Source organism: Mirounga angustirostris, unplaced genomic scaffold, assembly GCF_029215605.1.
Source record: "Mirounga angustirostris isolate CCGP_5_RB_7025 unplaced genomic scaffold, mMirAng1.0.hap1 SCAF_16, whole genome shotgun sequence".
NCBI lineage: Eukaryota > Metazoa > Chordata > Mammalia > Carnivora > Phocidae > Mirounga > Mirounga angustirostris.
Genome location: NW_026991724.1, coordinates 40,811,069 through 40,837,564, shown reverse-complemented (window position 1 = coordinate 40,837,564; position 26,496 = coordinate 40,811,069). Strand labels below are relative to the sequence as shown.

At 46.9% G+C, this 26,496-nt stretch overlaps 1 long non-coding RNA gene across 1 annotated transcript; it reads left to right on the top strand.

Moving 5' to 3' along the window:
* Window positions 1–12,492: 12,492 nt before the first annotated feature.
* Window positions 12,493–26,260, top strand: LOC135362794 (uncharacterized). The gene is made up of 4 exons (XR_010408005.1): window positions 12,493–12,548; window positions 19,875–20,070; window positions 20,240–20,514; window positions 24,162–26,260. It is a non-coding gene; the product is annotated as an uncharacterized LOC135362794 (long non-coding RNA).
* Window positions 26,261–26,496: the final 236 nt, after the last annotated feature.

Genomic DNA, 26,496 nt, shown 5'->3' with positions numbered 1-26,496 from the left:
CAAGAGGGCAGGACTCCATCCTATTCTAGAAATCAGAGTAACTCAGCACAGATTCCAAAGTACTTTAAAAATACCACTGGCTTCTTTTCTGTTTGAAAAGGAATAGATGTTCTTTGCAGAAAATTTGGAATATATAGAGAACACACACAAATATAGAGGGCATAAAAAAAGGCAAAAGAAGGAAAGGAACAATCCCTTAAGATCCCATTCACCAGAGAGGTAGCCCTTGCTAATGTCTTGGTTTATTTTCCTTTAGTCTCTTAATATGCAAACATACATACATTTTTTCCTCCTTTAAACAGAGCTGTGGTTACAATGCACATACAGTCTTGCAATCTGTTTCTCTTTTTTCCGCTTATGATATTGTGAATGTTTTCCCATATCACAATTTTCTGTGGTACTTGGAGTTTCATCAGTGAGTTCAGATTAATCTGATTCTATTAATTGAAGCTCTTTCTAGACATTGGGGAGACACCGAGCCGAACAAAGACCCCAGCCTGCAGGAATTGACATTCTAGGTACATGTGGACAGAACGCAATCGCTCAACCAATCCCTTGTGGTTGGAGACATAGAAGCTCCCATTTTTTTTGTTGTTGTAAGTAAATAATGCTGCAATCAACATTCTGGATCCTGACATCCTTTTTGCACGTTTCTGTTTCCTTTGGTGAAATCCCTAGAAGTGGCATCTCTGGACATAAAAATATGGGCCTTTCAAAGTGTTGACATGTCCACTTTTCTTTTCATGTGATTATTTGACATCTGCATATTCTTGTCGGTCAAGTGTCTTTTAATGTTTTCTGCCCATTTTATAATTGGACTGTTAGTGTTCTGTTAACTGTTGAGTTTGAGGGTCCCTTATATATTCTAGATACTAGTTCTTTGTTGGATGTGTGGTTTGCAACTATTTTCTCCAGATGTGGACCTTGTCTTTTTATCCCCCTTCACGTGGCTTTTGCAGGGCCCCAAATTTAATTTTGATGAGGTCCAGTTTGTCAGTTTCTTGTACTTTTCTCGTAAGCCTCACTGTATGCATGACTTAATATTAAGAATAAGAATATGTATTTCCGGGGCACCTGGGTGGCTCAGTTGGTTAAGCGGCTGCCTTTGGCTCAGGTCATGATCCTGGGGTCCTGGGATCGAGCCCCGCATCCGGCTCCCTGCTCAGCGGAGAGCCTGCTTCTCCCTCTCCCTCTGCCTGCCACTCTGCCTACTTGTGCTCTCTATCTATCTGTCAAATAAATAAATAAAATCTAAAAAAAAAAAAAAAAGAATATGTATTTCCCGAGGACCTACTAAGCCCCAAGTACTTGTTTAGGGTGGGAGATACCATGCTGAGAAAAAGGTATGGTTCTTGCCCATATAGAGTAAGGTAGTAAAAATATAATTTTTGATATATAGTAATATATAGAATTTAACATATAGTATATTATTTATAGTATTAGTACAGTATGGTATTATATACAATATATTTTTATGGTACATATTATTTAATATATGGTAATTATATTGACTGTATTGGTGAAAAATGCCTTCAAGGGAAAGAGGAGGTGTTCCAAGAGGGCGAAGTAGATGGCAAAGACCGCTTCCCTGAAGAAGCATTGTGTGTGTGGAATGAAGAGAATGAGGAGCTATTGGCCCATTGGAGAAAGAGGAGCGGACCCAGGGCCCAGTCTTGGAGTAGCAGGAGCTTGACGTGTTTGAGTGCGGAAAGGCCAGGGGAGGAGGGACTGGCAGACATGGCCATTGGGAGGCAGGCCAAGCAGGTGTGCCCCATAGGCATTAGGGGGATTTGGGACTTTATCTTGAGACCAGTGGGAGCCAGTGAAAGGTTGCTTGGGTTGAAGGTCCTTGTGAGCCATTTACTGAACTTCGGGAAGAGCTATGTCATATTCTTTGTTTTGCAGAAATCTCAAGTCTGCATTCATGTGAGTAAGCAGACACTGAGATTAGTTGTTGACTTATTTACAGATCCTGATGTCTAGAATCCTCTGCAGTTAAAAAAAAAAAAACGTTTTAGAAACTTCCACTTTATGTCTAGGATATACAAAATGGCCTATAAATTATGAGGGAGATACAGTTGCCCAAAGGAAAATGACAACAGCTCTACCACTCTCTGATAAGTTAGATGACATCAAGGATTGCCAGAAGCCTGAGGTTTGCTGGGCATATGAACTGGGGATTGGACCGCTTCTGTTTGTTAGGCATGAAGTGGGGGTGGGGGCCTGGCTGTGGCTGACCGATTGGCTTGGATGAGGCTTAGAAGCATACGTGGTTCCTGGGTCTCTGTGGGTCACCTCAAATTTGCTTCTGGATGTAGGGAACACTTCTTAACACCTTGGACTCAGCAAAATTCTGGAAATGCTCACTCCCTGGGAAATGGATCACCTTTATCCATCTTGGGTGGCTGGGCTAGTAGGAGTCTTAGGGCTGTGTTGAGACAAAAAGACAAGATTAAAGAATACAAGGGGCTCTCAAGGGGCACCCGGCTGCCTCCTGATCTCGGGGTTGTAAGTTCGAGCCCCACATTGGGTGTAGAGATTACTTAAAAATAAAATCTTGGGGCGCCTGGGTGGCTCAGTCATTAAGCGTCTGCCTTCGGCTCAGGTCATGATCCCAGGGTCCTGGGATCGAGTCCCACATCGGGCTCCCTGCTAGGCGGGAAGCCTGCCTCTCCCTCTCCCGCTCCCCCTGCTTGTGTTCCTGCTCTCGCTGTCTCTCTCTGTCAAATAAATAAATAAAATCTTAAAAAAAAAAAATCTTAAAAAAAACCAAACAATAATAAAGAGCTCTCAAGGCATACTGTGTGCCCAGAATTCTCATTTGTAATGCGTGCGGGACACACATACCCCGTGGACTATTCCTTAGTGGCACTGGCCCTTAACCCAGGCCTGTGGAAGGCATTTCCTTGGCATAGTGTGTGTTCTGGACACTGACAGTGTCCCCAAAGGTGCGTACTGGAAAGTGGGGGATAATGTTTCAGGGGTGGGAAGTCCCCAGGACTGTGCGAGGCCCCCACAGCATCCTCACCAGCCTCTGCAGCCCCTGCCCCCTCCCCGAGGAGAAGATGACTGTTGGAATGTGCGTGAGCTCCTCGGAGGCCGTCCACCCCCCGAGCTGGCTCTCTGTGGGGGCGGAAGGGAGTGGGCCAGTTGTAACACCAGCTGTCAGCATACAAACTGCTTAATTCCAAAGCCACACCACCGGCAGAATTGAAAACACCACACTTGAGTTAAAGTAAGCTCAAGAAACAAAGAGAGGAATTTTCGACACAGGGCAGAGTGACAATGGGTAGGAGGGACACGGGAGCCCTAGAAGGGGGTCTGACATGGCGACGCTCGGGAAATGGCCCTTTGCCATTTGCCCACCACCATCTTAGAATGAGCATTGTCCGTGGGCTCTCTGGGTCGTCTTTCCCCTTGCTGGTCTGACATGTGAAATGGGGCAAATTGTGGACCCAAGGATGCTGCAGATCCACCTTTATTTCAACTGTGTAGAAGATCTGAGAGGGTGGGAAAGAGAAGCATGCTAATACCCTCCCTGCCTGCCTTCCTCTAGGAGGGACATGCTTCTCTTACCTCCATGTCTCGAGGACTCAGCCCCTGCCAATGGTTAGGATGTTCAGCACGCAGCTCCAAGCAGAGTGGACTGGGAAGCATTTAGATATGCCACTTTACTATTATATATATTTTAAAAGTAGACACAGCTTCAAATGAAATGCAAAACAGCATCTCTGGGTAGTGGCAGCCCCTTTCCCTGTCATGGTATTTGGGACGTGTCTGAAATACCTAATGGGAAGGGAGCCTTGAGTCACCAGTGGAGTTGGAGAGTTTCCTTTTATCCGCTGGGTGGGAGTGTGGGCCACAGCCTATGGGACCATACCTTCTTGTCCGTAATAAATTTCCTTCACCCTGTGCTCCTTTTGACACTTGACATTATTCCTTGGGCAGGTCTCTATCGCTTTACCATCCACGTTCATTCCATGGGCATTTATAGGTGCCTATTCTGGACCTACCTAGCCTTGGTTCCCAGGAAGACCAGAAGTAAGACACAGTTCTCATTTATTTATTTCCCTGCCTCTCCTTTCCCCTCCCCTAGGTGGGCTGTGAGCATCTTGAGGGCACAGGTAATGTCTTATTTATCTATGTATCCCCTGGGCAAAATAGAGCACCTGGCACCAAGTGGGTACCTGGCGGACCCTGAGTTGGAAATGGCATTAGGAATGCTGACCTTACTTCTTTCCCTCTTTGCTCTGCTATCGTCTTGGACTCAATATCCACTCCTTCAGCCAGCCTGTTCTGAGCACATTGCCAGATGCTGGGGCTAGGTAATGCGGTGAAATCAGGTGTGTGTCTTGGGGTATCCTCGCCACAGGTGGGATGTCTGGCTGTCTGTGGCCACTCAGCAGGTGTGGGCTGCTAACCCCCCCAGATATGGAAGGAGAAGTGGTGGGATGGAGACTTAGGATCCCTGCCCCTCCCAAAAGGAGGCAGTACGCTTCTGGATTTCCAAACTCTTGGGGGATCCAATGTATATCCAGGTTTACTAGTCAGGAAAACCTCTAATGGGTGAGCCAAATGCTCAGATCTATAACAGAAGAGTATAGTTTAGGTAGGGGATTCATAGGTGGGCACAGTCATTGCTCCCAAGGAGAGCTGAGTTATAATACCAGGGTTGAAGCAAACTTCCAACACGTCTCCTGCTCTAGTCCCTCAGCCCGAGATGGGTCCCCACGGTGTGCCTACCAGGGACCAAGGCAGACCTCTAAACCCACCCTTGATCTCCCCTTTTTCTTGATGCCGTCCCTGGGAAGGATGGAAGGCTGTAGGAATAAGACACATGGATGTGGGGCTGGGCGAGGTGAGCACATCATATTCTAGAGCTTATGGGACTTTCAACCTGTCCTCAGGGAAGATTCTGGAAGCACCCCAAGGCTACCCTCCAGCTTTGGCACCCCAAGACAGGGTGCTCCTGGCCCAGACAGGGGCTTGCTCCCCGAGGTTCCTATCTCCAGCCCTCTCGGCCACATGGGTATGAGGCTTAGGCTCTGAGCTTTCTTCCTCCCTCCCCAGGGAGCTGCTTCCAGGAATTCTCACCTTCTCCAAACCACTAGGGGAAGCCCCTCCTTGCCTCATTTGACTCGGTTACATTGCTTCTTCTTTGAAACTCAAAACAGAGAAGTACACTGAGGAGGAGAACTTATTTTTTCTCTCTTCACTCTGGAAGCCAGCCTTGATCTGAATGTTCCTATAGCAACATTAATTCTCCCAAGTTGCACCTGCTGTATGATAAGTTATATATATAGAAGACCCACTGGGGTCCAAATACCCCATATGTGCAAGTGAATGAGTTAATGCTGCCGTGAGAATTAACAGTGTTCCGCTTCCTGATTTTTTTTTTTTTTTTTTTTTTTTGCTTTCAAGCTACAACCCGTGTTTGCTGGGCGCTCTGGATGTAGGGTTTGGGGAGCAGTAGGTGTGGGTGCATTTCTGGCAGGGACCCGCCTTCACGGCAGAGGGAAGGGCGTCTGCAGAATGTTTGAGTCTCGAGATGGAAATAGACTTGGGGATGCCAGTGTCCTTCGTAGTCACCACTGAATGATTCCTCGAGCTCAGTTCTAGCTGCTGCCTTGGCCTCCACAGTTCTCTGACGGTGAAGCTCCACAGCAGAGGCTTTGTGGAGAGTGTGGGAAAGAACCCAGGACTACACACTGGCAGATGGGGGCCAGCCGGGGCCAGCGTCTGATGCTGCTGGAGTCCTGGGGGCTGGGGGAGATGTAGGCAATCCTAGGCCAGTGTTTGTGCCTGTTGGCGCAAAATGTAGATTGTTTGGCTCTGGGAAGGTTTGGGCCCTTTGTGGGTCTCTGGGTTGTTGTGTATATTGGATAGGATATATGCAGTGTCAGTGAGAGTTTTTTAATGGCCATGGGGCACCTGGGGGGCTCAGTCAGTTGAGCGTCTGACTCTTGATTTCAGCTCAGGTCATGATCTCAGGGTCATGAGATTGAGCCCTGCTTGGGGCTCCACGCTAGGTGTGGAGTCCGCTTGAGATTCTCTTTTTCCCTCTCCCTCTGCCCCCACCCCTGCACCCACTCCTAAGGAAAAAAAAAAAGGAAGTAATGGCCTTGATGGTAAGAGAGATGGTTTACATTTCACACCATGTCCCAGGCCAGGCATGGCGTTCAGCATTTTCTGTGCAGGGTGTCATTCACCCCTTCCAGCAAGTTCTGTGATTCTCTCCATTGTACAGGTTTCGATCCAGAAAGCCAGCAATGCCAGAGCGGGAGTAAGACCTCTCGAGCCCATGCTGCTGATAACACACTACTCACCACACCTCACTCTAACAGAGGCCTGTGGGTGGCCTGAGGACCCAGGGACTCCTAGGCCTACCCTTGCCCCTTTAAGCCTTGCCTTGGTCCCTAACCTGGAGCCCACAGTCTGTCTTTCGCACAGACTAACCCTCTGTGGGTGAGATTCCAAGGGTAGGATGAGATGTTCTGAGGCAAGTGGTGAGAGGCGGGGCACCCTGGGGTCTCCACAGCACACTGTGTAGCTCGTGGCCCCTCTGCTCCGGAGCCCGGTGGACATGGCTACCTGTGTCCGTTTGGTCAGCTGTCCCTCATTGCCCCTACCCCTGCGGCTCTCAGGAGGCCTACACGCGAGGCCTTGGCCATGGCTGGGGGCTTCAGGCCTCGGCGGCATCTCAGGCGAGATCTTAGAATGCCATCGACTGCCAGATACTGTCACCCTGCTGGCAGCTTTCTGGTGGGGACTCGGGGGTTTTTAAAGAGTTACCTTGAGGCTAGTATCCAAAATCTATAAAGAACTTATCAAACTCAACACCCAAAGAACAAAGAATCCAATCAAGAAATGGGCAGAAGACATGAACAGACATTTTTCCAAAGAAGACATCCAAATGGCCAACAGACACATGAAAAAGTGCTCAATATCGCTTGGCATCAGGGAAATCCAAATCAAAACCTCCATGAGATACCACCTCACACCAGTCAGAATGGCTAAAATTAACAAGTCAGGAAACGACAGATGTTGGCGGGGATGTGGAGAAAGGGGAACCCTCCTACACTGTTGGTGGGAATGCAAACTGGTGCAGCCACTCTGGAAAACTGTATGGAGGTTCCTCAAAAAGTTGAAAATAGAGCTACCATATGATCCAGCAATTGCACTACTGGGTATTTACCCCAAAGATACAAAAGTAGGGATCCGAAGGGGTACGTGCACCCCGATGTTTATAGCAGCAATGTCCACAATAGCCAAACTGTGGAAAGAGCCAAGATGTCCATCGACAGATGAATGGATAAAGAAGAAGTGGTATATATATACAATGGAATATTATGCAGCCATCAAAAGGAATGAGATCTTGCCATTTGCAACGACGTGGATGGAACTGGAGGGTATTATGTTGAGTGAAATAAGTCAAACAGAGAAAGACATGTATCATATGATCTCACTGATATGAGGAATTTTTAATCGCAGGAAACAAACTGAGTGTTGTTGGAGTGGGGGTTGGGGTGGGAGGGATGGGGGGGACTGGGTGATAGACACTGGGGAGGGTATGTGCTCTGGTAAGCGCTGTGAATTGTGCAAGACTGTTGAATCTCAGATCTGTACCTCTGAAACAAATAATGCAATATATGTTAAGGGAAAAAAAGAAGAAGAAGAAGAAGAAGAAGGTAGCGGGAGGGGAAGAATGAGGCGGGGAAATCGGAGGGGTAGATGAACCATGAGAGACGATGGACTCTGAAAAACAAACAGGGTTCTAGAGGGGAGGGGGGTGGGAGGATGGGTTAGCCTGGTGGTGGGTATTGAGGAGGGCACATTCTGCATGGAGCACTGGGTGTTGTGCACAAACAATGAATCATGGAACACTTCATCTAAAACTAATGTTGTAATGTATGGGGATTAACATAAGAATATAAAAATGAAAAAAAAAAAAAAAGAGTTACCTTGAAACCAGAGGGTGAAGAGTCCAACTCATTTCGGGCTGTTCCTGTTTCCTGCATTTAACGAAAGGCCTTTTCCTACTCTGCCCACAGCTGCTGGATACCCTGAAGGGGTATAAAACTCAATAGACACAGAGATAAAAACCCTTGTAAAAGTTCTTGGTTCTGAACCTTCTTTAATGGCCCCGTTTGGGAGTGTTCCTGAAGGCTGTTTTGGGAAATGAAACGGTCCATTTGTCCCCTTGTAAAGCCGAGCTGAGCCCTGAGCAGCCCTGGATGTCCTGTCATCCTGACTGTGCCTCTGGTCCTACGGCCCAGCAGAGGGCCGGGCACAGCAGCTGGGCACCTGCCATGGGCATGGGTGCCCCTCGGATCGATGTGCAGCGGTGAGGAACGTGCCAGGCTGCTCTGGGGCTCCGGAGCCTGGGCTGGGCACTCTGCAAGAATTAGCACCCACCCAGGGGCCAGCTCCCGGCATTGTTCTGTGTGCCCCCCTCCCACCCTGGAGGCACAACTCCCGGAGATGGATGCCCATGCCAAGAAGTGCCCAACCTGGTGCAGATGCACGGGGTTGTTCACCAGGTCTGTCCTGCTGACTCTGGCACCAAGGGGCAGAGCCAGGTGGAAAGACGTGGCTCAGCTCAGGGGTCTCATGGTGTGGTGAGCAAGCCCAGTGGGTGGGATGGTGGCTAGGATGTGGGCTAAAGCTCTTCTACCCATCGTTTCTTCCCCCTTCCTCCCAATGACCAACCAACTGGGCAGGATTCACTTCATGGAAGGGATGGTGCAGCAGAATGCAGGAAATTGCAAGTTGGTTCCTAAATTTTGGGGTTCAGAGGTATAGTGGTTTGCTCAGGTTGCTGTAACAAAATACCGCAGACTTGGGGGGTTAGCCATCAGAAATCTATTTTTCACCAGTCCTTGAGGCTGGAAATCCGGGATGAAGGTGTCAGCAGGATTGGCTTCTTCGGAGGCCTCTCTCTTCGGTCTGTAGGTGGCTGTCCTCATATGGTCTTCCCTCCATGCGTGTTTGTGTTCTAATCTCTTCTTATAAGGACAGCTGTCACATTGGGTTAGGGCCCACCGTAAAGAACTCATTATAACTTAATTACCTCTTTAAAGACCCTATCTCCAAATATGGTCACACTGGGCTGTGCCAGGGGCTAGGACTTCAACATATGAATTTGGGGGGCATACAATGCAGCCCAGTACTCCTTAAGTTTGATTAGTGTAGCTTATTAAGAAAACAATACAACAACATTGCAGATCCTCAATAGTAACTTAAATTATTTTTTTGCTGCAATGTTTATTATTATAAAATAACAAGATTTAGTGACATTTACTGAGTTCTTCTCATGTGCCAGGCACCGTGTGAAGCGCTTTCCCTGCATGCTTTTCTTTGATTATTACGACCATGCAATGGATAAAGATCGTAATATTCTTGACTACAGATCTTACAGAAGTAGGTTAAACTCCATATGCTTATAGCTTTTAGACAACTATAAAACCAGGCCTCATATACAAATTTAATATAAACAAAATGATAAAACCAGTGCAATTCAAAATAACGACATTCACTTAATGGAAAGGATGACGTTGTTTTGCTGACACTAAATCACAACTTACAACGTAAATCTGGAACTGGCAAATATAACCCAGGTTCTCTCCAGATTGGCAAGATTACATGTCTTGGGGGTGGGGTGGGGTGGGGGCAGGGCTGGCTCAACTTTTCTACCATGTTTGAACCATCACTGGTGACAGGACAGGGGATTCCTTCTTTTCTCGACCCCTTCCCTTACCTCCCTCATTCCTTGTTGAAGAACCAATAAAGAGGAGATACGTGATTTGCCTAACAACACATGAAAGTTATGCTCTAAGACCTGCCAAGATAAGAAGAAAGGTTCATTGAGACAGTCTGAAGAATCTGAGCTATCTAAAATCTCAAAGTAATACAGCATCTGGAAGATCTGACCCTGCCCCTCCAGCGTGGGACATGGATCCAGAGGGAGGGTGTAGGATGGAAAGAAATCACGAGAGCTATAGGAGACAAGAGAAACCAGAGAGTGAAGATAGCAGGTGTCCAGCTGGTGGATTCCATGAGGACTGAGAGGTGACTCAGTGGAGAACAGCATGGACATGTTATATGCTATCCCCTGTGTTCTCCTGATGGGTCCCAGGTCTGTCACAGCACACACCCCCTTTCCCCACACCGTGGTTGGAATCACTCAGGACTCACACTCCCATGAACAGAATTCTGCGATTTTATTTGGCCTTCCCTCAGCCCCAGTGCACACTCAGCCTCTACCCCTTTAGTCTTTGATGATGACAGAGTGTGCTTTGATATCCACGGGATGGAAAACATGAGACCTGGCATGGAAATCACATGATGGTTGGTCACCTCCATGATGTGGAATATGTTCATACTCATTGTGTCTTTTAGATGGATTTTCACCAACGTAAAAATACTCAAAAAAATTAAAAATCGCCAGAAGCAGTTGTGGGCCCCCCTGAGAATATATCCACGGGCTTCAGTTTGAGAGTCTTAGAGTCTGTCCAAAGGAGGACAGAAGTGCTCCCTGAAGGAGCACTAGCCCTAAGGCAGAGGAGGTGGATTTTAATTCTGTGGTGCTATTCACTGGCTTGGGGGACTTTAACACAGAGACTTCATTCCTCTGGGCCTCAGTCTTCTGAAAAATGGTGGTATTCACAAGATGGTGGCAGGAGCCAAATGTGACCATAAGGACAACAGTAGTGTGACCTTAGTCAGCCAGGGTGGGTGCAGTGCATGGCGCTGGTGGAGGGGACTGCAGGTGCCCAGGGTCTGGGGCTGATCTTCCTGGTCCAGGAGTCTGGGTGTGGGGGCAGCTGGAGGGTGTTGGAGGCTCAGCCCTGTTGGGGCACCCTCTTTGGGAAAAAGGGAGGGGTGGCACCCCAACTATGATGTTTGACTCAAAGGGCAAAGGCACTGAGTGATGTCTCCTGCAGAGGGCGAGGCTGGTCCTGAGGCAGGGCTTGGGTGTGGGGCATGGAAATCCTGCATTGTACTCAGAGACCCCCCCCAACCCCCCCTCCCATGGCCCAGCTTTTCTGTAGGGCCCTTTTCCTGCTAGGATACCTGGGGCAGAATTCCCCAACCAAGGAAGGGCTGAAGAAGGCTCTGGGAGTAGGTAGGCATATATCCCTGGAGGTTACCTTTGGACTCTCCATGAGCAGGGGTAAGCAGCTTTGGTCCCCTCCATCGCTGGGACACAGCTAGAGCTGTGAGTCCACAATGCTGCGTGGGCTGGAAGGGGTCTTTGGTGGGAAGTCAGGTGTCTGGAGAGGGGAGAAGGCAGGCAAGATGAGGCTACAGAGATGGGTGAAAGCCAGAGCCAGCTAGGTAGGGTGGGGGTCTTGCCCTCACAATAGGAGGTGGTTCACCTGGTATTCCATTCCTTTCGATGTGGACAGAATAGGTGTAGGTCCTGGATTGAGAGCCTGCATGGCCTCCTCTGGCCAGCACAGCTTCCTTCTCCATCTTTCCAGGCTCTACCTGCAGTTCCAACAAGGACCTGCCTGCGCAGGGTGGGGTGGGGGGAGTCCAGCTCATTGCCATCCTCTTGGTTGTCACCCAGCCTCCCAGGCTTTGTTGGACCCAGCTCTGAACGTGTCCATGTGCCACATGCATGCGTTTGTCATATGTAAATATGCACAGGGTGGGGGTGGTGGTGGGAAGGTCTGGAGGAAGGGGCTGGACACCTATGCTTGGGTCAGGTATGATGGGAGGTGTTTGGGGACCAGCCTGCAGCAGGCACCATGTGGTTAGTCCCTATAATCCCAGAGGAGCTTGGACACACCCTCCCCTTCCTGCAGGAAGTCTCTGCTCTTCCCGTGGCTGGGGCTATTATCTTATGAAGCCAGGTTGCTGGCCAGCTGTATGTCCTTTGAATCAGAGCTGCGGAATGGGGTCTCCCAGCCACCCTGCTTCCCTCTCAATATGGGGTGCTCTGTGACCCAGTTCAGAACAGTTTCCAGCCTTGGAGCTGCTGGGGTCTGAGGTTGACTTGGTGACTCCGGGTCAGTACCACAAATTTACCGTTATTCCTGCTTGGTAATCAACACCCTTGCCGGCTGCTCCAGCAGCAGATGGGAGAGATTTAAGGGAATATTTTAATCTGAAATCTAGCAGCACGGAGACGAGAGTGGCATGGGGGACAGGCTGCAACCGGCATATTTATCGTCCGAGGCTGACCATCCACCCGAGTGAGTGCTGTTCGTCACTTCAGACGGAGAGCTCATCACTCTCCGTGTTTATGATTTCAATGCCTGTCCTTCAATGGGGTTGCGGTGAATTAGCTTGGTGCCATTTTCTAAAATATCAAGCATTTTTATACATTAGGTATAGTGAATGGCAAATACTTGATGTAAAGTCTGCAGTTTTACTCCATAACCAGATTGTAAAATATGAACTGAATTAATCATAACTGCGAAGACTAATGGTACGTTTTCTCTTATTTTATCTTTAGTGCCTTTCAGATCATGTTTTAAAACCTTCTATGTCTGGCGTTGGGAACGCAGCCGCGGCTTGGTGGTGGATAGCAAGAGGCAAAGGTCAGACCGGAGGCTGCACAAATATTGTGTGCTGGATTTATTGTTTTAATTAAGAGCGTGGCAGTTCATCATAAACTGTTTATGGCGTTTCTGCACAGTGCAGCATTTTGAAATCAGCTGTTTTAATGAAAACATAATGTCATATCTGTCAAAGTTCTAAATATTTTGAAAGTGAAATATGGAAACAAGAACTTTAATTCTGGGTTTACTGAGATTAGGTCATTGAATTGCTTTTAAATCCCTTAAGAGGGTCACATCATGGGTACCATATGGTTTCATGGAGGTGACTGGGAAGAAAAAAAATTCTAGGAGGTTCTCAAGCTGGTTATTTAATAGTGAAAATACAAGTTGAAGGTTAATGTATCGAAAAACAAAACCATTACAGTTGGCGTTGGGGTTTGAGATTAAAGATGCAATCATGGGTGTGCAGGGGCCTTGATGCCCAGTTGTTTGGGGAGACCTAATTGTGTCGAGAGGGAGCCGAGAGCCTCTCAGGGCGGGAGAGAAATGGAGGCGCCCCTGTCCTTTTCCAGTGATAAGGCTGCTACATCGCCATGTTTGCAACTAATTATTTATAATGACCTCAAAGATGATGAGGTTTCATGGACTTTTCAGGCTGAGCAGTTTGCAATCCTAATAATTCCCTCTCATGGTCGCTGGGCATCTGTGTAGACATGTCAGCCATTCCTGGTTACATTTGTTAGGGAGTCGGATAAAATATTTGTCTAATCTGGAAATTGTATTTTTAGCTGTACCCTCATTGGAAACAGAAATTAAGCTTGTCATTAGATGCCGGGCCACAGGAGTTGACTGAACAGGGTAATGTATGTTATATTCTGTGCTATACTTGGTCAAGTTTCATATATATCGTATTCCACATTATTTTATTAACTTTAATATCTGCACTTCCTATTACCAGACATGCCCCTCATTCAAAGCACAGAGGCACAGTTCTCTAATCAGAAGTGACAGGCTATATACTTTCTCTCAGCCATTACTCGGTAGCCTAGAGCAAAGAACTCTGTTTCCTTGAAAATGTTTTGAATTGGGTTATTTTTATTGAAGTATTAAAGTAATTCTTCAGATTTTAGGCTATTATTTAAGTACTTTTGGGAGAATACAATAACCTCTGGATTCTATAGGCTTTGTTACTTTAACAATACAAGCTGCTAAATGCATCTTTTTAATGCTGGTTATATAAGTGTCTCAGAACTCATCTGACCAGCGGAAGCTAAGAGCATTCAGGTAATTATAGAAAATTAGCAGGCTAAATTAGTTTAGGAAAGCACAAAAGTATAATATTTAAGCTGCTTGCAAAACATGGGCCCTGCTTGCCAGATTTGCAGTGACAAATTAGCATTTCTAATGATTTTATCTTTGTCTTTTTTTTTTTTTAATTTGATTGAAATAGCTGATAGACTGGTTAAGCAAGCTGAACTGGGCACTGGCTGGTATATTCTGAGAACGGACCCATGATTTCAATAAAAATTTTGATCTGTGATATTGGAGGAGGCAGCAACAGCAATGGCCAGACTCTGACTGTGAGTGTTGGGCCGGAAAACCCATGGTTGGATGGGACGGCCCTGTTGGGGTGCTTCTGGGGTCAGAGGTCAAGCCACAAGGGCACCTTTCTGGAAGTGACTCCCTTTTACCAACAGGGAGGTGGAAAGAGGAGACAAGTCACAGATACGCCCTGAACTAGTGTGCCCGTGACACTTACGTGGGGGCACAGTTTTATCACACTTTGGATGCCCAGGGGTGAGTGTGTCACCAGAGGTTTGAGTAGGAGAACAGGATTTCACTGAGCACTCCATACTCACCAAGCCACAGTCTTTGGCATGTTGTCCGTGGAACCCTCCCTATATTGTCCTTCTCCCCTGCCAGGACGGGCCAAAGAATGGGCGCCATTGGCTCAAGACCAAGTTAGCAAATGGCGGAGTTGAGATTGGAACCCAAGGTCAAAGTCAAGGTTCTTCCACTCTGCCGTGCCACGCCATCTCCACTGAACCGATGAGAGAGTTTCTACCTCATTTTTTTCCTTTTGTCGAGTCTCAGGGTAGTTTTGTTTGCCATCGGTCATTTCTTTTTTTTTATTTTTTTTAAAGATTTTATTTATTATTTATTTGAGACAGAGAGAATGAGAGAGAGAGAGAGAGCACATGAGAGGGGGGAGGGTCAGAGGGAGAAGCAGGCTCCCTGCCGAGCAGAGAGCCCGATGCGGGACTCGATCCAGGGACTCCAGGATCATGACCTGAGCCGAAGGCAGTCGCCCAACCAACTGAGCCACCCAGGCGCCCCAACCATTGGTCATTTCTAATGTGACCTAGAGATGATAAGTTGTCAAGAAGCTTTTAGGAAGGATAGTTTGTAATACATGGCTAAACAAAAAACAAACAAACGCTCCCAAAAACCCAGTGAGAAAATCAGCATTAGACCATCAGAAAAATAGCTGGATCCCATGTCCTTCTCACATATCCATTAGAATTGACTTTCCAGTGTGGGAAAACTAACAAAATGAACCATGTGCTAAGTGCAAATCTGATAACCTGATAGGGAATCCAAGCTGCAATTTATCTTGGGAAAGTGTTGGAATTCATCTAAAAAACAAAATTCTGGCCAATAATCTAGGCATTCTGCTTTGGGATCAAGTACATGGAACCTGGGATTTCTGAAACTCAGTAAGAACTTGTATACAGGAGAGAGGGGGAGGACATGTTAAAGCAAATGGGAATACGGAGGGCTTTAAAAGCAATGTGGTTTCCAAAGCAACCAGCTAAACATCAAATAGAACCATTTGGTGACTACTCTGGAGACCATGGTTCTAGTCATTGAACCAGGGCATGTCCCAACACACTAAAACGCTGGCCAAATGGCTACGGATGTTATTTCTACTAACCTGTATGTGTGCACCCACAGTGCACAGTTTAAAATTCGTGAAGTCTTAGGGGCACTGGGTGGCTCGGTCTGTTAAGCATCTGACTTCAGTTCAGGTCATGATCTCAGGGTCCTGCAATCGAGCTCTGTGGCAGACTCCGTGCTCTGCTTGTCCCTCTGCCCCTCCCTTTGCTCATACTCTCTCTCTCAAATAAATAAATAAAATCTTAAAAAATCTTAAAATCTTAAAAAAAGTAAAATTCATGAAGTCATAGATCTTTATAGTAGGCTGTTAGACCGGCATTGTTACCCCCCATATTATAGATGAGGAAATGACTTTGCCTTACTCTCTTAGCCCAAGGAATCCAGTTAAGCAAAGCACAGTTTAGTTGGAGACAAAGGGAGGAAACAGTTTTTTAGAAAAAGTGCTTGGAATGTCCTTCATTATATGTTCTGCTTAGGAACTATCTTCCTTCTATGATGACCGATTCTCTGTGAGATCATTTATTAGCAGTGGTAGAGATAGTGATGTCCACCAAGCATTCCTGTCCATTCTCCCAAATTTCCCAGCCTCCTTGCAAACACAGAGGGTTGTATCTTCTGTTTGGCCAAAGGGCTGCTTCCCGCTGAAAGCATAGAAGAGCCTGTGTGCGGCTCATCATGGCTCTCTCTGACTTCCTCTGCTCATAGAGGCCTATGCTGAGATGTAGGAACCCAAGCAAGATTGACACAGCCTGGACTAATGAGTCACACGGGATGTAGCAGAGCTGTCCTACGAGCCGCCCAGATTTTCAGCGGGTTTCGTGAGAGCGGGGAAAGTAACATTGCTGTGTTAAGCCACCGAGATTCTGGGGTTGTTTGTTACAGCAGCACAAACCCATCCTATCCTGACTTTTACACATCCCTCTGGCTCTTTCCAGACGTGGAGGCTCCTCCTCCTCCTTCTACCTGGTTGACTTCCCATCCTCTTGGGTTTAGCTCAGTGATGACTGACTCCACGAAGCCATTTGTGATCTTCATATTAGGGGGATGGTGTAAAAATGAATTCTACTGTGTGTGTAGTTGTCACCATCGTCCCCTCCTTGCTGAAATTGACTGTAACAAGTGGTTGGAGTTTTCACTGGAGGGTAGTTTATATTTATTTGAGCTGCCACCAACTCTTATTTAGTTTGCATAAACTACCCGGGACAGAAGAAGAATCTCCCCGGACCCTGTTTATCTTGCGAGAGCGGAGCTTGCTCTAGAGAGCGGGTCACTCCTCACGTGGGCCTCCCTCCATCCCTTTTAGCGATGAATAATCCGTCATCAGGAGAGGGGATTAAAAAATAGATTTATTGTTATTTCTAAAAGTCAGAACTAGAGGATGAGTAAACACAACAAGAGATGTATAAGAATGTAAGTAGAAACACTATTTTACAATAACATGTACTGGAGCACATTTATGTACTGGAAACTATGAAAAATAACTCTCTTTAAATGATTTAACATTTGCTCTTCCTTATATACAGTCGAATTTCCAGTGGGAGAACAAAGATACGCATGGCTCTCTGGGCCTTTCTTCACGAAAATCCTTCCTTAAAACCTTCTGGAATGCTCCACGAGAGCCAATGTGTGGTGTTAGCAGGAAACGGGGGCTGCCTTTAGTGCACATGGGTATGCATGTCCTATCTTCCTGACTCCCCTCACACATTGGGGATCATTACTGGGGTCCGGGGGACCCCATGGACAGTCAAGCAAGAGAGTCATTTGGAATAAGGCTCTGGAGAAAAAAGAGAGTGTGCCTTTGCATGAGGAGACCTGCATTCTGTATCTGTGATTGTTCTCCTAGGGGAGTCTGTGTTCAGGGTGGTTCGGGATAAGTTGTTTCTTCTGGTGATGGGGATGCAAAGCACTAACTGAAAAAAAAAAGGGCTGATTTCACAGCTTTGCCCCTTTTTTCCCTGGAGGCCTCATCAGGCAGGCCATGTGGTTGGCTGGATTGATAATATAGAAAAGGATTCTAATAAAAGGTGCTGATCTAGGGGTGCCTGTGTAGCTTAGTCGGTTAAGTAGCTGACTCTTTTTTTTTTTTTTAAAGATTTTATTTATTTATTTGAGAGAGAGAATGAGAGAGAGAGAGCAGGAGAGGGGGGAGGGTCAGAGGAGAAGCAGACTCCCCTCCGAGCAGGGAGCCCGATGCGGGACTCGATCCTGGAACTCCAGGATCATGACCTGAGCCGAAGGCAGTCGCTTAACCAACTGAGCCACCCAGGCGCCCAGTAGCTGACTCTTGATTTCGGCTCAGGTCATGATCTCAGGGTTGTGAGATCGAGCCCTGCGTCGGGCTCTGTGTTGGGTGTTGAGCCTGCTTAAGATTCTATCTCTCCCTCTCCATCTACCCCTCCCGTCACCTCCTTCTCTTAAAAAAAAGGTGCCAATCTAAACATCTAGACATACTTCATAGTCCTTGAAAGTGGGTGATATTTGTAGTGTCTTAAAAGTGGATTGGTTGGAAGGGTATTGCCTTGGGGTTTTTGAGGACCCTAAAGACCAGGGGGACCTGAAACTGGCAGAGTGACCACTGGAGTGATATGGCCCAGAGCTGGTGATGGCTACATGGTATCACAATAGCACCGAAACGAAGAGCTGGCTGACCATTCCGGTTTGGTCCACATACTGGGCATGAGCATCTTTTTCTAGAAGGGACCGCTTCTTAACGGCATCAGCTGCTTGTTTTGACATCTGGGTGGACTGTGTAGTCTTCTTTAATTTGGTCAAACCCAATGACTGGAGAACATAAGGGAACAGAGCAATTTGGAATAAAAGATGAAGTTGAGGACTCCGATCTCAGATACCTTTGATACAAACATTCTCTCCTTTATATTCTCTTCTGGGCACGGCTTGGATGCTGGAGGTCTGGTTTTTACGACCCTTTCCCTCACCCTGTGTAACTAGCCAAACCTTCTTTCCTTAAGAAAGCGACCTGGATGGAATGTGATCACAGAAGTCCCCTCAGAAAAACAAGGACAGCATTTGCAATATTTGGGAGTGAGAAGTAAAATGTGTGGCTCGTAATCTTTGTTTTCACGTATGCCAAATCACAATCCCATGTGTGTGCATGTGTATGCACACATGTAATACCTAAGTTTAATTGCCTGCTTTGGAAATCTGTGACAGAAAAATAAGATCACATAGGTGTGCGTTGGTTTTTTGCATATGTTGAATCTCTGGTTTCAGTATTATCGAACTGGTTTCTATCTTTCCCTCTTATGCAGTGGCACTGAGCAACCTCCATACTAATGTAATATTAAGGACCGCATAATTAGCCACCTTAATAAATTTTTCCAAGATGGATAGGCAATGTTTGGCTTTCTTCAGAAGAAACATTCCTCTAATAGTATTCTGTGGGAAGCTATGGAGAGAACAATGAACAGAAATATCTGGAAATATATTAAGATATATGTGCATATATTGGACATTAGCACCATACCCTAAGCATATTGGGAATATGCTTCAAAATATTTCAAACATTGTTGACCTTTGTTATATAATCCCAGGCTCGGGGAAACATATTTGCATAGACTTAGCAATATATTGTAAATAACTACATAGGACAGTGTGTATTTTTCCTTAAGATGCAGTATTATAAGCAAGACATTAAATTATGCCTATCAGACAAAGCAGCTGGATCTCGACATTTTTTTATAGCGCATTCTATTGGGAAGACATCCCTGCTTCTAAAAAGCACATGCATTAACTGCCTGATTCATGTGGTGACATGTGGCATATCCAAATGCATTATGGATCTCTCAGGAATAAAAACAACATAGCAAAACCATCACCTTGGGATGTTCATTGAGTGAATATTTTACAGACACACTCCTTTTATATTTATATAATAATTTAGTGTTATGACAATTTTTTTTAGCAGAGTTGGCAGTTTTTCTTTTTTATAATGGTATTATATTTGTGAGCCTATTAAGTGCATATGGGATAAACTACAGAAAAAAGTATTTTTCATAATTCCTCAGGGTGCTTGTAGCAAAAAAAAAAACATATTGGTTTAGAAAAATGTTAATAAAAGGTCAAGCAGAACTTTCCAGTGCTTAGCATGACAGCGATGGCAATTTTGAGGCCTTTTTTGAATTGTATATCGAGGACACGTGGGGATTTATGGGGCTTCCAGAAGGAAAATGGCACCTAATGTCCTTTCTGAAAGGGAGACTGACCCTTTGGCAGGGCTTATGAGTCTTTAACAAAGAATCACAACAGCGTCTTGCTTCCCCCTCCTGCATCTATCCCCCCTCAACAATGAACCCGGCTGGTTTCCGGCTTGGCCTGGGTACCTAGAGGCCAGCCGGGCTGGGCTGTTGGCATCAGGGGCTGCACACGGGCACCTCTCTAGCTGGGCATCCTTCCAGGAGCCAGGGGTGTGCATGGTGAAAATTGGGGGTACTTCTTCCATCCTCCCAGGCAAAAAAGCACAGCTGCTTCTCCAGACCAGAGGCAAAGGCAGGTGCATAGAGATGAATGGGACAATGGCCACCTGCCGAGCAGCGTGTCAGGGGGCTGAGGTCCTGGCCCTTCAAGTGCTGCCCAGCCCCGCGTGGGAACCCCCGTTGCTCATGCGCTCCCCAGCTTCCCATTTCTCTTGCAACCGGGACATCAGGTAAGAACACGGAAAAATTCTGTATTTCTTAATCTCTCTCCCCCCACCCTTTTTCCTTTCAAAGAACTTGTAAAAATGCAAAAATAGAGCATAGTTATTTGGGGATTTTTATTTAGCAGTTGTCTGAATTTTAGCATGTTTCAGGCAAACCTATACACTGTGATTCCAGGCCAGCCTCAAATGGCGCTTTGTCAAAATAGAAATGTTCTCCGTGAAGAAGTGGACAGAGAGTGACTGCCTTGGAATGGACCCAACCTGGCTCCCCAGTAGCAGGAGCCCAGGAGGCCAGGCCCCTCGAGTAGCCGGACACACCCTCATCCCATGGCCATTTGGCTGTGGTCCTCGGGAAAGGTGGAGAAAAGTCGCAGGACCCACAGGACATCGGTCACACATTTATCCTGGATCTGCCTGATTGTTTTTCCGGGGCTTCGCTTCATCTATCTGGTCAGCTCCGCACTTACTGTATTATCGTGCAAATGACAGCAAAGGGCTCATCGGAGCCCAGCTTGGGCTCCTACCTTTGAGAAGAGGGGACTTGCTGGGCTGCAGTGGCCGGGCCTTTGGGGCTGTGTCCCACCTGCGATGCTCATTGCGGGGTTCCTGGGCACCTCTTCACCGAGGCCAGGCACACCAGGGCTAGTTGAAGCATGCTGCCCTTGCCCTTGTGGGGACAGAGACTAATCCAGCCATCACCCCAGCAAGTATGGAATTACAGGGAGTATGGAATGTCCCCATGAGGACACAGGGCTCAGTGCCATGACGGTGTGAAGAGGTGGGGGTTCGGCAGCTGACCCTGTCTCTATTGAGAATTCTGAGATTTTTGCTCTTATGAATTTTTTTTCACATCAATTGTGATTTTTGAAAATATTGCACTTGCCTTGATTGTTGAGTTTTTTGGTGCCTCCTTACAGTTTGAGGTGAGTGCCTCACTTTCCTCACCCTAGACCTGTCGCTGTGAGTCGGTAGACTAGGGTCAGGTCTGGGGTGTGGGGTGGTGGTGGAAAATATGGAAAATATAGAAAATATGCCCCTGAGGAAGGGGAGTGCATGCCTATCAGCTAATCAGGGAGAAAGTTCCAGAGAGAAGGGACAGTACACACTCAGTTGTAGATGAGGAGGAGGACTTGGTGTGTTCAATGTGAGGCAGGAGCCATGTGGGATGGGGGCAGGGGGAGCCCCCAGTCTTTCAGAGCTCATGACCCCTCCCTCCCCAGCAGGATGCCCTGTCACTTCTGTCTGCGGCCCTGCTGTGAGCAGCCTGCTGACCCTGTCCCTCCCCCTGGCCTGGCTTTCAGAGGCATACTACTCCCCCCAGGATGAGCCCCTGCCTGCCCAGCCTGTATGGATCTCTGCCACCAGTCCTGCTCTGCTGGGCTCGCCGGGGCCACATAGCCCAGGGCAGTCCACCCTTGCCGCCTCCTCCGGGATCGCCTTGTAGCTTGGGTCTTCTCTCTCCACACTCACTATGAGCTCCCTGGGCTGGAACTGCCTCTTTGCCTTTTCTGGTGATCTCCTCAGGCCTAAGTATGGCAGACGTGGGGCAGGCTCTCAGGACACCCCTGCGCATCTCCAAATGGGCAGTTTTGTCCTTGGATCCCTTAGTGGAGCAGCTCAAGGGAGAGCATGCTGGGTCAAAGTATATTGTGTATCTTCGGTGAGCCTGAGGGTGGTGAGGGTCGCTGAAGGGCATGGTCAGCCCCCCAACATGTCAGGGGGTGCAGGAGGTGGCTCCACATTCCCAGAGCTCTGCCTAGGATGGGTTTGGTGTTGGTGCAGGGTCTTATCCTTCCCTTTCCAGCCCTGGGACCCTTTACTGGTCATGCAGACAGTGTGACATAGACTGTTCCCAGAGCATGTGGCTTGGTGGGAAAAGAGCAGGGTCAGCGCAACTAATCCTTTTGTTTCTAGTACGTTCTGCACTAATTTTGTGGAGGGAGCATGGCTGAGTGTCTGTTTAGGAATCTAATGTTGGGATAAAAAAAACAACTCAATGTTTATTAAATGTGCCTATCTACTTCCTAATTTATCTCGCCTCTCATCCCTTAACCATTTTTGAGAAAGGAGGGGAGGTGCCCCTGGGGGAAGGAAGTCACTTGGCGCACAGACACTCAGACATGGGGCTGTCCTGCAACCAGGAGCCCTCCCCTTCCTCCAGGGGCGGTGCATTGCTGAAGGTCCATAGCTGCTCCTTTGCTCTGCACTCAGCAGGGACTCATCCAGTCCCCAGTTCTGGTCCCCATGGGCAGGGGCAGGATGCCCAGGGCTACAGTTCTGGCCTCAGGTGTGACGCTCACAGGCATATTCACTTCCACCCGCCCAACCCCTCCCTGCTCTGGCCAGCAGCAAACACGGCTTCCCTTAAACACGGCACAGTGATGCCTTTAGCCCCCTGGCTAGTGAGGAACTTTTGTGCTCATTATGTCATTAGAATCCTGGGACAAGCCACCAGCTCACAGATGGGCAGACAGAGACCCAGCTTTGTCCGACTTTGCTGTGTCCTTCCTCAGCAGCACGTGGACACCCCGGGGTCTTGGGGAAGGTGATTGGTTCTGAAGGTACAAGCCCCCCAACACCCCCACCCCCGGACGTGGGCATGGCCTTCTTCCCAGCAGCAATGCTTGTATGAAGTGGATCCCTGCCGCCTTTGGATACAAAGCGGGTAGAGGAACAAGCCACTGGAGTGTGTCTACGCATCCCTCCCACTCTCCTCTGTGCTTTCTCTGTGTGGCAAACACTGATAAGTATCTGCCATGTGCCAGGCATCATACCAAGCACCAGGACAGAGCCGTGGAGTCCACGTCCAGAGTTAGGGTGTTCACAGAGGCTCGTGCACACAGGCCACCCCTTGTGCGCTCCCGCTTCCCTTTGTTGAAGCAGGCAGGGTGGAAGGGGCAGGCCTTCCCACTGCATGTCCAGGCTGCCTCTGTCCCGCGATGTGGTCTCGGGCGGGGCTGTGGCTTTTGTGAGACCCAGGGGGCCCGGGGCCCCGTCAGAGCCTCCTGGCGCTAAGATGTCCACGGTCAGCTTTGCATTTCACTTCCTGCTTTCCATGTCAATACTGTGGGTCCCAGGGCTAGCTTTTTGGGTGGGACTGTGCCCAGAAGACTCTTTTGGGGATGACTTTTTTTTTTTTTTTTAAATCACATGCCTTACTTGGGACAGATGGATTTTCAGGTGGCCGAGAGGGCACCAACCTGGAATCTTAGTACCTATAACCACCTGGTACCTCCTGTCTGGTGCCTTCACACATCTACTGAACCAGTTTGTCCCCGGGCATTTGGACCCTGCCTGGACTCCTGAGCTGTGTCGCACAAAAGAAACTCCCTCTCCCCCATCCCAAGCACAGGCTCCTCGAGCCAGCTCTGGATTTGGGTGAGGATGATGGAAATCACAAATTCATCTCTGAGCTATTTGCACAGAGGTGATGGATCCTAGTGTCTGACCCCTAGGAAGGCACAGGACTAACCTCACACTGTCCCCAGGGCCCAGCTCCCAGGTCCCCTATCCCCCAACACCCCAAGGGGGCTTACTGGGTACAAAAGAACAGTTTTCCCGAGCGTGGTAACACAGACCTCTTCAGATACTGGGGAAGCAGTGCACAGAGAAATGGGAATACGGTACCCGGGAGAGGCAGAGACCTCCTGTAATTGGGGAATGCAGATGTGGAGGTCTAGAATAGGCACCTCAATTTAGAAGAATAATTTTAAGAAAAAATTTTGATTAATTTTTATATACAAATGGTGATAATGATTTTTAAAAGATTTAGCAGGGAAAACATAGAATTCCGCCCCTGCCCCCATATAAATACAGTGGACTCACATTGGAACTCAGGAGGAAATAAGTCATGGAAATCCATTAGTGATCTCCTAACCCTGAAAAAAGGTGTAAAATCCCATATATTCCTCCTCCCATCACATGGGGCATTGGATGTAGGAAAACTTTCGATCTAGATTTTGGAGAAAGTATGATTTCTAGGCTGGACCATGTGGTGATGGATACAAAGTAAGGGTAGATGATTGAATGGGTCAATAATACATGTTCTCCTGTCTTTGCTTCACCACTAACTGGTCAACATTTTGGTTGGACCCAAGGCCAATTTGTAGGATGATTTCTGGACTGAGGAGGGATGGCGGATGATGTATCTCCAGTCAACGCTCTTGGCCTGGTTCTCTTTTTTCAAAAAAAGTCCAGATCTACTGAGAGATGAACTGCCTGAGCATCTTTGTTGACCAGGGGCCCTGAGGAGAAAAACAAGATTCCACCCCCAAGATGCACTCATGGTTGCTTACGGAATTGTCAAGTGTGGGGGCCAAGGTTGCCGGCCTGGCACAAGCAAGGACACCCCAGCTCAGGCCCAGCATCTGCAGTGACCTCCTGACTCAACCGGAGTCGTGGTGTCTGCGGAAATGAAATTGGATCCCATCCTTCCGCACAAAATCTTCCACTGGTCCTATTGCAATTACACCCAGAAGAAAATTCAAACTTCCTACTATGGCCCAGAAGGTTCTCCAGGATGTGAGAACTCATACCCTCTCTCAATGTGCCGGACCCTACCTTCTGCCATCTTGCCTTTGCTTTTTTCCTTGCCTCCTTGCTGTTCCTGCAACCTGCTCCCCAATCCCCTGGCCTTCAACCTGCTGCTTTCTCTGTGGGAAATGCTTGCCCAGATGTGCGGTGACCCGCTTCTCACCCCACTCCGGTTTCTTCTCTTTGTTCACCTCCTCCGAGTGGCCCTCCCTGAGTCCCTCCCAGGGGTAGCTCCCTTCCCCAGCTCTCCCTCTCAGCTCACCCTGCTTCCTCCACAGCACCCCATCTCTGCTTTCTCCCTTTGTTCTCCATCTCTCAAAACTGTGACTCCATCAGGGTTTATGCCTGTGGCTCAGCTTCTAGAAAGTGCCTTAGTCTGAGTATGCACTGGAGCATATTCCATGACTATATGAACAAACACCTAAATGCACCACTGGCGGGAATGTAAATCAGTACATTTCTAGGAAACCACTGAAAACGATTTTTCTCATTAACAATTGATAAGAAATCATTAAATGTGCAAAGTTAGAAAATACCAATCAGCAAAAAGAATATTAAAAATTACTTACAACCTCACACACTATAATTATTTGGACGTGTACCCTTACAGTTTTTTCTGTGCATGCAGGAAGCACAGTTACATTGTAATTTACCTTTTATTACTTAACAGTATATTATGATAAATCCTTAAAGGTTAATAAGTACATTTTTAGGACATTACTCTTGAGGACTCTGTTGTATGGAGAATTTATATATATACATACATATCTATGTACATGTCTGTTTACTTTTCTCTTGTTGGACATATGATTCGTTTCCCCAAAGCAATGAACAGCTTGAGCTAAATCTCTATACACATCCGTGAGTGATTCCTTTGAAAGCAGAGTCTTTGGGTTGTGCATTTTTAAGGATTTTGATAAAATTACCAAATTACCCTTCATAAAGTTTACCCAACCTATCCTATCAACCAGTGGTGTCGAAAGGGTTCATTTCTTTGCCTTTAACAACACTCTATATCACTGTTTCTACCTTTACCAATACAGGAGCCCCTATGATCTCATTTTTGCTTAAATTTGCATGTCTTTGATGACTAATAAGGTTGAGCATCTTTTATATGCTTATTTATCATTTGAATTTATTCTTTTGTGAATTGCTATTCATGTCCTCAATACGGTTTTTCCTGTTAAAATATTTCTTCGTTGTTCGTTTGTAAGAAAGCTTTATACATTAGGGGAATTAACCTTCTGTTATATGTATTAAATCTTTTCCCCTGGTTTTGGTTTACCTTTCAATTGCAAAACTGTATTTTTCACATGTGGATATTTTAAATTTGTACAATTCAAATTTAGCTATCTTTTTTTCTTTCTAGTTTCTGCCCTTGGAATTGGATTTAGAAAAAGCTTCCCCATGACAATTTATGTAGATGGTACTTTTTCGTTTCACTTAAAATTTTAAATCTTTAATTACTATAAGATTTCCTTTAATATGTGGTATCAAGCAGGGTACTAATTTTATTTTCTGGGTGAGTGGCAGATTGTACTTATATTATTATGGATTACTTATCCTTTCCTCATTGATATGAAATGCCTTTGTGTTAAAAATATAAATGTATGCATATGTGAGTCTTTCTGCACTCTCTTTTGCGCTTCAGTTTTTTTTTTTTTTTTTTAATGTAGGCTACACTCAGCATGGAGCCCAACATGGGGCTTGAACTCACTACCTTGAGATCAAGACTTGAGCTGAGATGAAGAGTTGCATGCTTAACCAACTGAGCCACTCAGGTGCCCCTGTGTGCCACTGTTTTAATTATTGTTGCTTTCTGCAATATGTTTTAAGATCTGGTTGAACGAATCCCATTTCTCCCTCTCTCTCTTTTCCTTTTTTACGAAAATATTTCTT